We start from the raw sequence: 11111 nt of genomic DNA, 5'->3' as shown, positions 1-11111 counted from the left end.
CAATTTGACAGTGCAGTGCCATTAGCCAATTTGAGAATATAAGGTTGTTCAGGCTGCCAGAATAAGTGCGTGTGTGCTCTTGTACACTGCTGTCTCAGCATCATTACTACGCTGCCTGGGAGGAATGCCTTTGACCAGTGTTCTCTACTACCCCCTGATTCTGTGTGCATGGAAGGTCTACCTTGTCCTTTGTTCTCCTTGGCCACAGCTGGTGCAGATGTTAGCGACCGTGTCTTCTTCTGGAGCTGTAATAGCCTTTGAAGCCTAGCTCTTTTTCTTCAAAGGTTTGGCACCTGAGGATTGTTTTAGATCTCATGAGATCAAAGGATTTTTTAGACCAGAGTTGTGGTTTCTTTAGCAATGTAATCCCTTTAAAAATTAGTAGGCTTTGGGCTGGGCACAGTGGCTCATGCCTGTAATCCCAGCACTTTGGGAGGCCGAGGTGGGTAGATCACCTGAGGTCAGGAGTTCAAGAGAAGCCCGGCCAAAATGGCGAAACCCCACCTCTACTAAAAACACAAAAATTAGCCAGGCACAGTGGTGGGTGCCTGTAATCCCAGCTACTCGGGAGGCTGAGGCAGGAGAATCGCTTGAACCCGGGAGGCAGAGGTTGCAGTGAGCCGAGATCACGCCATTGCACTCCAGCCTGGGTGACAGAGCGAGACTCTCTCTCAAAAAAAAAAAAAAAAAATTAATAGGTTTTGGATCCTAAATTTTGGTTCCGTGTACCAGCAACCACTCATAAAGCTCCTGGCTAGGAAGAGTTCTCAGACCCCATGTGTTGCATGCATGCTCAGCGCCTCCCACCCCACCCCACTTTCATCCCCAGTCCCCTCTTTCTCAAGTCAGTGGCTATTTCTTTGAGATTCTCTGGAACTGTAGGTGGGAAGTCTACCTTCTTCATCTAATCTTTGCCCCAAATCACTTTATTCAACTGAGAGGTTTTATTAGACCTTTCCTTCAATGTCTTGTAATATCTCAGTTTTAACTATTTGCCATCTTCTAACACAGCAAAGCTAACTCCCATTTCTGTACTCTCAATTCCCTTTCAACTCTGCTTGGCTTTTACTTCTCTAATATATATACATATCAGAGAAGATATCTATGTATATATTATATATTTTTATGTATGTATTTATATATAATTTCTGATATATTTATCTCTGATAAATATATATTCATTTTTATATATTTTATATGTATATGTATTTTATAAATTTGTATACATACACATGCATATTTATGTGTGAGTGTATATATATACACACACAAATATATATATTTGTATTAACCTTGACGAGGAAGTCAGATATATATATATACTCACACACACACAGAGTTAATACAAATATATATGTGTGTGTATATATACATAAAATATATATATTTTTTAATTCTAGCCCACATGGCTCTAAGGCCAAAGTAACATGTATCTTCACGACTCATTATGCCCCATTTTATTTTAGCTCATTTAAATTTTACATGATTTATTTTAGAGTTTGAGCTTACCCAATGGGAACAGACATTAATGAAAGTTCTCAACATGGGGCAAGTCTGGTTCTTGCCTAAGGAAAATTTTTCCTAAATGCCATAGAGGATCAGATCACTGACTGAAACATTTGCCAGGAAGTGCATCTGTGTAAGAAAATATTGTCATTCATTCACAAATTAATTTATTCATTCACCAAAATTTAATAAGTGCTTAGTATGTGCCAGACACTGAACTAAGCAAAAAAAAGCTATAAATAATTCATTCTTCCTATAGCGGTAGGAACAGATTGTATGCTTGTGGAGTCAAATTTATTATTATCCATATTTTTATGAATAAAAAACTGGAGTTTGATAAGTTACCTTAGATGCTGCTCTACATCCTCCACTTAGAATAGGAAATGATAAAGTCAATACAGGCATCCAGGGCTGTCTCACGACAGCAGCTACACTTTCAATTCCTTCGCTAAGTCAGTGAGGGTGCAGGTAGGAGCAGCTGATAGATGCAAAATGATTAAGTCATGGCAAGTTTAAAATAAGGTCTAGGCTGAGCACGGTGGCTCATGCCTGTAATCCCAGCACTTTGAGAGGCCGAGGCGAGTGGATCACCTGAGGTCAGGAGTTCGAGACCAGCCTGGCCAACATGATGAAACCCCATCTCTACTAAAAATACAAAAATTAGCTGGGTGTGGTAGCTGGTGCCTATAATCCCAACTACTTGGGATGCTGAGGCAGGAGAATCACGTGAACCCGGGAGGCAGAAGTTGCAGTGAGCCGAGATCATGCCACTGCATACCAGCCTGGGTGACAGAGCAAGATGACATCTCAAAAAAAAAAGGGGGGGGCTAGAAACAAAGACATGGACAAAGTATAGAGAAACACAGAGATGATGTAGTGCCCTAGTAAAAATTGAGCACCATTAACACTCACAGGCCTGAAAAGAAAAGGGAGCAATTACTGGAAGCCAGAGAAAGGATGCTACCTGACAGAAAATAAGAACTTTGGTCAGAGGTACAGCCAGCCCAATGTGACTCCACTGGGAGGGAGTAGAGCAATAAACATTCAAAACGTCTCTTCCTTTTGTCTCCTGCCATTGTTCCTTTTGGCCAAAACAAGTCAGAGCCTGATAGCTAGGGAGTCTATTGATGAGTTAATTTTTATAGTCCAGCCTCCTGAATAACAGAAGAGAGCAGGAAGAGGAGAAAGAAAGGTGAAGTTGAGGGGAACATCAGACGATATACAGGGTAAACAGTGGAGTGGAAAGTCTCTGAGATGGTAAGGAAGACAGCTAGCATGACCACCTTAAGTAAGTGCTGAACTTACCTTATTCCACAGCATTTTTTGGAAAATGGTATTTGTCAAGATTTTACAATGGATCCAACTTAAATTTCACAGAAGCAACACTTTTATGAGAAATATAACTTTGCTTCATTAATATTTAATTATTTTATTATAGTCATAAGTGAACTGGCATAAAGAGGTTCGGGAACATACACATTTGACCCTTAGCACATGCATCAACAAGTGATAGCTGAAGCCTGCAGGCATATCACAGGTGTGGTATCCTGCGATGTCAATAGCCAGTGAGATGGTCATGGTGGTTTATCCAAATGATGACGCATGTTGGTGAAACCAGCAAATCCAATTTAAAGGGCTGGGAAGAGTGCTTCTAGTGGCATTTTTGTGTGGAGCACCTGGCTGTTTTTGCTTGGCACAAAGCAAGAACAGTTAAGTAGAGAAACATTTATCTGGCCAGATTACTCAGTCATTTTTCCTAATTTTTTCTTCCTCCAGTATCAACAGCCTTCAGCTTCTTATTGGAGCTGTCACTGGTGGTTAATATCTGTGTGGTTCTCACGTCTGAACATTTCACAGGTCAGCACCTCCTCTACTGCATGCTCAGTCCATTTTAACAGATCAGTTTTGCAGGCAACATAAATGATTAATGGATCTTGTGGGGTAACCTAGCAGCTTGTTTAATGTTTCTGACCTAGGTGCTTTAAAACTCATTACTAGTACCTATTGAAGCTTTTCTAATGGATTTTAAAATAGATTTCACTACTGTTAACATCATTCTGCTCTTATGAGGTCTTCATTTTCATGTACCTTGTTTATATGTTGTTAGTTGTCATTGTTAGTCACTATCAAAAGACTTACATTTTTTAAAAAGTCAATCTGCATTCAGGGTGACAATTTATCATGTTCCATTTAGAAAAGAATGACATTTAGTACAAAGTTACATGTCTAGGCAATGGGCATTTGGCACAAGTACACATATTTTAAAAGTAGAATTTCTGTTTTTATTATTTAAAGCCAGGTCTACACTTAGATGGTGCCCTGGCCTGTTCCTTATAATGGACATTGATTATTCTCGTTCAGCACATGTTCTTCCACGTGGTTGTGATTAGGCTGCAAACCCGTTGTTCTGCCTTTCTTTTTCATGGGTGGGGACATGCCCTAGGCTGGCCCATCAGATAAACTATTTTCACCAACCACCGTGATTGGTTCAAGAATGAGCATGCTACTCAATCATATGGCCAATCGATTTCTTGGAAGGTTTAATATATGAATGACAGGAGAGATTATGTAGCTTTCTTCGTCTGGGATTACAAACAATAAAGGTGATGGAAACTGGAGCTGTCATAGACACTCTTCCTTCATACACAGTGGAAGCCATCTGCAGTAGGAGAGCGTAGGAATAACTCAGAAAGACAGGCTCATAATTTAGTGCATAAAGAAAAAAATGACTTTATTACCATTCCCTTCTCTGGTGGATAGTATAAAATCTAGGATCTTCTGCATTCCTATATGACTGGTTTTTTTTCTTTTTTTTTTTTTTGAGACAGTCTCACTCTGTCTCCCAGGTTGCAGTGCAGTGGCCTGATCTCGGCTCACTGCAACCTCTGACTCCTGGGTTCAAGTGATTCCCCTGCCTCAGACTCCTGAGTAGCTGGGATTATGGGTTCCTGCCACTACACCCCGCTAGCTTTTTGTAGTTTTATTAGAGATAGGGTTTCACCATGTTGGCCAGGCTGGTCTTGAACTCCTGACCTCGTGATTCGCTTAGCCCGGTCTCCCAAAGTTCTGGGATTACAGGCATGAACCACCATGCCTGACCCTTATATGACCCTTTTATGCTAGTTTAGACTTCAGTCTTTGGGGCTTTAGACATCTCTTAGCTTACGAAGGCCAGGAAACCTTGATGGACATTCTTCCAAGACTGCATTCTGTGGGGAAGAAAAACTGAGGTTACCAAAAGAACGAATTAATGTAAATTACAGGGAAGAAAACAAAAAAGAATTAGAAAGAAAGGAAAATAAAAGCCATAAGCAGTAAGCCTCTAAATCTAGATTGAAAACCAAATTGCAATCAATCTTGGTGATTGCCTAAATAATTAAAATAGACGAAAAACAAACAGTAACTTTTTTAAAGACTTATAAAGTCGTATGCTTTTAAATTTCAGGATTCCAAAAGGACCGATGATATCAACAGCCAAGAAATGTTATAAAAGGTCATTCCAGGAAGTTGGATGCATTAACAAAACAATCTTAAGTGAGTAAATGGAATTGTCCACTGAAAGGAGACAATTTTATGATACACTCACATTCTTAGCTGTGGAGTAACTTTGAAAATACATTTGTGGTAAGAATTTCTAAGAACGTTATCACTAAAGATGACAAAGTATGGCAACGTTAATGTGATTCCTCCACTACATAGTAAAGACAAATCTTTCTCTATATTCATACTTAACCACACTGCATTTAAGGAAATTTTATTACCAAGAAGAGGCAAGTTAAACAGAGAAGATCCAGAAAGAAATAAATGCATAGGGTTAGACCCCAGGAAAAGTGAGTGACTGCCTTACATACCCAAAGTTATTAGAAAATAAAGCATTTCACAGAAAGGTGTCTGGATTGATGGAAATTTCCCTATTCAGTGACCAAATTCTTAAATGATTTTGGAGGAAAATTTAATAAACTGAATTACATTGCACTCACTTTTTCAAAATACTATATCAAATAGAAAAACATTTTTGTTTGTTGACATGATTATTATGAATATGAATTATTGTATCATATTATGAAATAAGGCGGCCCTGAGGACTTATAAAGTGTTTGGAGTTTTTCACTGATCCCAGGTAGCTACGCTTTCAGAATTTTGTGTCTGAATTTTAATATTCTTTTTTTCTTTTGCTTTCTTCCTGTTGAGTTGCCATTTATCTCTTCCTGTTATTGCTTGAATGCCTCAATAGCTGGTTACAACATTTTGGTGCCCTTATTTGCTAAGAGGCATTGTGTATAAGCTGGAGTCAAGGAGTGAAAAGTTAAAGCCACCTGTGGTAAAGTTTATCGGCTTTCTAAGCAGCGCTATTTGCCAGCTATTTCAGATCCTCGTAAAATCTAATTTTCTCTCTCTCTCTCATTAGCTCTAACTCATTTTTGTGTATCACACTTTGCCCTGCATACAGAGGCAGCCTCATGTTTGATGTTAACGTGTATACTATTGCATGTGTGCGTATATATAGTACATATGCATACATGTTATACACATACACATATAGTGTAAGGTATAATGTATGTAGTATGAAGAAGAAAAAGAGTTGTTGGTTTCTGATTTAATAATAGAAAGTTATACCTACATTTATATACTTGATGATGTAGCAAGGAGACTGAGAATGAGAAAAATAAAGAAAAAGACTTCAATACAGAAATTTTAGATGAATGCAGTACTAATATTTAAATTCTGAAATGTCAACTATAAAAGAATTTCAATGTAAGGGTTTAAAATTATTTTGAAAAATGTTGGCCTATTTTATGTTCTATAGTACTTCCAAATCACATGGACTAAGATGTTTCAGCCATAAAAATGTAGTGCCTTGGAGCAAACAAATGACTAACACAATTGATGATATTTAGAGAATTTCCTTTAGATGATAATCATGACTCACTTGAAGCCAGAAACCAGCCGTGTTTATCTTCATCTCTTTTGCCACATCTAGCCTAGCATTGCACACAGAAAGAAGATACTCAAAAAAAGGCTATTTGAAAGAATGACTGTCAGCCTCGGACAAACTCCAAACCTATAGCTGGCTGCCTGGCTAAATAGATGAATATATGCATGGATATATAAATAAATATATTAGGAAAAAATTCTTCATTAGCTATTCAATCAATTATAAACAAAAACACTTCATTCCTTCCAAATATATTTATAGTCATTAAAATACATAGATCAATAAGAAAGTCTATGCCCTGAAGAGGATTACAGTTCCTTTGAAGAATGCAATATACATTATGATATCTAAAGCTTGCTTATTTCTGTAATATTCGGCATTACAGCTACTTAAAATGTCAAATAAAACTGAAGTGTATAAAATTTTATAATTTTTTTTTATATTTATTACTTCCTTTCATTCAGAATGGTTGATGTAGTTTGTAAACTCTAAAGTACAGTTTCACTTCTCCTAATTATTTTCTGCTTTAAAAGACCAAAACCCTTATAAAAGAGATAAAATATGACTTGGCAAAGGTTATAAAGTCAATCTTTGATAAATCTAAACTTAAATATATTTCAGTATTTTACATTCAGAATTAAACCTCTGTTCTGCTCATTCATTCGTGTATTCGTTCACTAAGTGCACTGATAACTCCAGTGCATTTTTAAATGATGACAAATTTGTGCCGATGTTTTCTTCAGTAACTCTGTACATTCTGATTTTGTGAATAATTGGATTCAAAATCTTCATTCTTTTATTCCAAGCTATTAGATATCTGATTACCACAAAAATTCCAATGATCAAATGGTTCTATTTTTAAAACAAGTAAGGCAAGAAGTGCAAACGTTTACGTGGTTAGGCTCTATAGTCTTAAGAAACTGTTATCAAAATGAATTATTAAATAATTAAATTTATTATTCCCTAGAAACTAATAAGTCAAGAGATGACAGTTGTACTTTCCTGTAGTAACAAATATTTTCCCAAGCATAACATTAATCTAACTTGTTATCTGTAGTTTAATATCTGTGTTCTCTACGAGACTCTAAGCCCACAAGAGCAGGGAGTATTAATACGGTTTGACACTTTATGCTCAACACAATACAAAAGTGTCTAATCAACCCAACAATAATCAACCCAACAAATATTAGTTGAATAGAATAAAACTGAATAGGTGAAGCAGTGTAGAAGTCCCTTCATTTGTTAAAAATATAATAAGAAACTGCTACGTGTATGGAAAATTACAACTGTATCAAAAGAAATTAACTAAAATCTCTGTATATTTTATATATGTATTATGTATGTATAAATATGGACATAAATATATGTGTGCATGTGCTCATTTTGATGCCATATCGACAATGTCATAGAGTTTGAATGCTGAGAATGCAATAGTAATAATGGCAATAATAAAATAATATAGATAAAAATGTATTGAGTCCTAAATACGTGACAGGAACTATGTGCTTTACATGTATTAATTTATTTAATTTTCACAACTGCCCTAGTAGGTAAATACAATTTTATCCACATTTTGCAGAAAAGAAAACAGCCTAATTCTTTTTTTTTTTTTTTTTTTTAGACACAGTTTCACTCTGTCACCCAGGCTGGAGAGCAGTGGGGCAATCTCACTCATTGCAACTTCTGCCTCCCGGGTTCAAGTGATTCTCCTGCCTCAGCCTCCTGAGTAGCTGAGATTACAGGCATGCACCACTATGCCCAGCTAATTTTTGTATTATTAGTGGAGACACACTTTCACCATGTTGGCCTGGCTGGTCTTGAACTCCTGACCTCAAGTGATCCTCCCACCTTGACCTCCCAAACTGCTGGGATTACAGATGTGAGCCACCATGCTTGGTTGGAAACAGCCTAATTCTACAGGTACTATAAAATAAATGGAAAGCAATGTCACCTTTATAGTTTAAACAGCTCCTCATATATCTACAGAAAAGGAAGGAAGAAAGGAAGAAAAGGAAGGAGGAAAAGAAATTCCTGGCCAGAAATTGTTAAATACACATCAGTACAGATCAGTCAGTTAGAAATTTGGTTGTACCACCTGTTACAGGAAGACAAGGAAGTATAATTGGGTGTGGCTCTGTAGTATATACACTTCAGCGTATGCCACTGATGAGTAATTCTTTTTAACTTCAGATATGCTTTTTGTATTGTACAGAATGGACAGAAATGACTTAGTAAGCAGAAAATGGCAAGTTGCTGTTATTCCAAGATTCCAGATAGGCTAAAGAATTTCACAGAATCAAGCTAAAATTAGGAATAGCAAATGGAAAATAGAAGATTCTGTCAGGAAAAGGTAAAGCAAGGTGGATATATCCATTGCCCTTTATGAAATGAAAATTCAGTGTCTCCTGATATAAAATAGAAATCAAGTTCTGAAGGTGACTAACAAGCCAAATAATGGCAATAGCTGGCAGTGACCAGTTTCGCATGCCATCTTGAGGAGAAAATAACATTGAAGTATTAAATATAATTTATAGATACATATATAATTGGTATAATCTATAATAAGTTTATTTTTATATAAAATGAATCGATATAATTTCTTGGTCTCTTCAAATAAACCAGGTGCCAGGTGGAGCACTTTTCATTGACCACCTAATTTAAGACTCCTAACGCACCTTAACAATGTGTTGGCCGGGCGCGGTGGCTCAAGCCTGTAATCCCAGCACTTTGGGAGGCCGAGGCGGGCGGATCACAAGGTCAGGAGATCGAGACCACAGTGAAACCCCGTCTCTACTAAAAATACAAAAAATTAGCCGGGCGCGGTGGCGGGCGCCTGTAGTCCCAGCTACTCAGGAGGCTGAGGCAGGAGAATGGCGGGAACCCGGGAGGCGGAGCTTGCAGTGAGCCGAGATCGCGCCACTGCACTCCAGCCTGGGCAACAGCGTGAGACTCCGTCTCAAAAAAAAAAAAAAAAAAAAAAAAAAAAAAAAAAAAAAAAAAAACAATGTGTTATCATTTCCTCCTTGTTATAGGTGAGGAAGTGGAAGTTAATAAGCTATCCAAGCTTACACCTCAAAGCAGAGAGTGTCATCTCAACATAGACAGAACCCATCTGATTCTGGTATCCACACTATTTCACTGCTCCTTACCCTTTTTTTGGAAGCTAAGTTGCATTTGATAAGGACACATCAGTAGCTGGCCCAAAATCAAATATTGTAGAAGTTGAGGAGGAAGCGTGGAAATAAGGCAACAGATGACTGACATTGGTGGGGCTTGAGCTAATAAGAGGCCCACCTGGAGCTGTGTGTGACCATGGCGCCACATGTGACAGCCATTTGGGAGATTGAACTGCCAGAACTTCACACCCTTTAGATGTACAGTGATGGTAAAGGGGGGAACAAGGCTAACCCTTACCTCCTTGGTGTAAGCCGTGAGCAACTGTGCATGCTAAAAAATGCACAAAGATTTTGGGAAGTGGATTATTAATATTTCTAGTAAGAAATTGTTGAGTTTGAGATACCCATTCAGTTGGAGATGCCCAGAAGGCAGATAGATATGAAAGAGGGATTAGTTCCATGGAAAAGGATAGTGACAGTTGTAGCTCCAGGTAGTGGTGGTGGGAGGACGAGGGTTATTAAATGTGGCTAAGTATGTATGGAGTGGAAAAAATAGAAAACTAAGGAGAGGAACCCTAGAAATCACCAACATCTAAGGAGCTCTGCCATGCTTCCTAAGGTCAAGGCTTGATTTCTTCAAGACACTCATAGCTCTATGATCTTAATTATTGAACAGTTTTTATAATGATAAATTATGTTTGAATTCCAATAAAACATTATTGGATAAATATAATATATAAATATAATAAATATATGTAATATATTAATACAATAAATATATATCATATAGAAATTATTATATAATAAAATATATAAATATAAACTACATGGTATAAATAAGTAAATTTAATATAATTTAATGTAATAAATAACGTGTATATATATAATAAATATAAAATGAGAAAATAGGTTATCAAAAATTACAGACACTCTTATAGACTTGACATTTATGTGATCACCCTACTTATTAAGTGACTTTGTTAAAATAAAACTAGAATAATGCTGTGTACTTAGTCTGTGTTAAAATTTTTATTTGCACCTACCTAGAGCCTTCAGAAAAAGTGCCGTCCAGCCAAAACTTTGGTTTTAGCCCAGAGAAACCCACTTACAACCTTTAAAACTGGAGGATAATAAACTTGTGTTGTTTTATGTCACTGAATTTGTCATAATGTGTTACAGCAGCAGTAAGAAACTAATACATTTTATTTTATCATTATCAGAATTGGCTTCTTTTAATACGACCTTAGCAGACATAACATTTTGAAACCTCTCTAAACTCAGTCCAGATTGCCACAGAAATTTCTATTGATTTAATTATAATTCCCAGTTACAAGATACCTTAAGGGAGAAATGTCTTCCAAATGCAGAGTTCTTTAAAAAGTGGGGTAACCAAAGCTAGCAAAATACAAGAAATAAAATCAAAGCTGAAATGAAGGAAATTGAGATGTGAAAAACCATACAAAATGTCAAAAACAATGATGGCTTCCAGCTTCATCCTTGTCCCTGCAAAGAACATGAACTCATCCTTTTTTATGGCTGCATAGTATTCCATG

At 36.9% G+C, this 11111-nt stretch overlaps 1 long non-coding RNA gene across 1 annotated transcript; it reads left to right on the top strand.

Annotated features, from left to right (window-relative positions):
- Nucleotides 1-2875: 2875 nt before the first annotated feature.
- Nucleotides 2876-10223, top strand: LOC126961567 (uncharacterized). The gene is made up of 3 exons (XR_007728336.1): nt 2876-5040; nt 8064-8362; nt 9475-10223. It is a non-coding gene; the product is annotated as an uncharacterized LOC126961567 (long non-coding RNA).
- Nucleotides 10224-11111: the final 888 nt, after the last annotated feature.

The sequence above is a fragment of the Macaca thibetana genome, chromosome 8, assembly GCF_024542745.1.
Source record: "Macaca thibetana thibetana isolate TM-01 chromosome 8, ASM2454274v1, whole genome shotgun sequence".
Classification (NCBI taxonomy): domain Eukaryota; kingdom Metazoa; phylum Chordata; class Mammalia; order Primates; family Cercopithecidae; genus Macaca; species Macaca thibetana.
The sequence above is the reverse complement of the archived record's forward strand: the minus strand, read 5'-3'. Positions and strand labels throughout refer to the sequence as shown.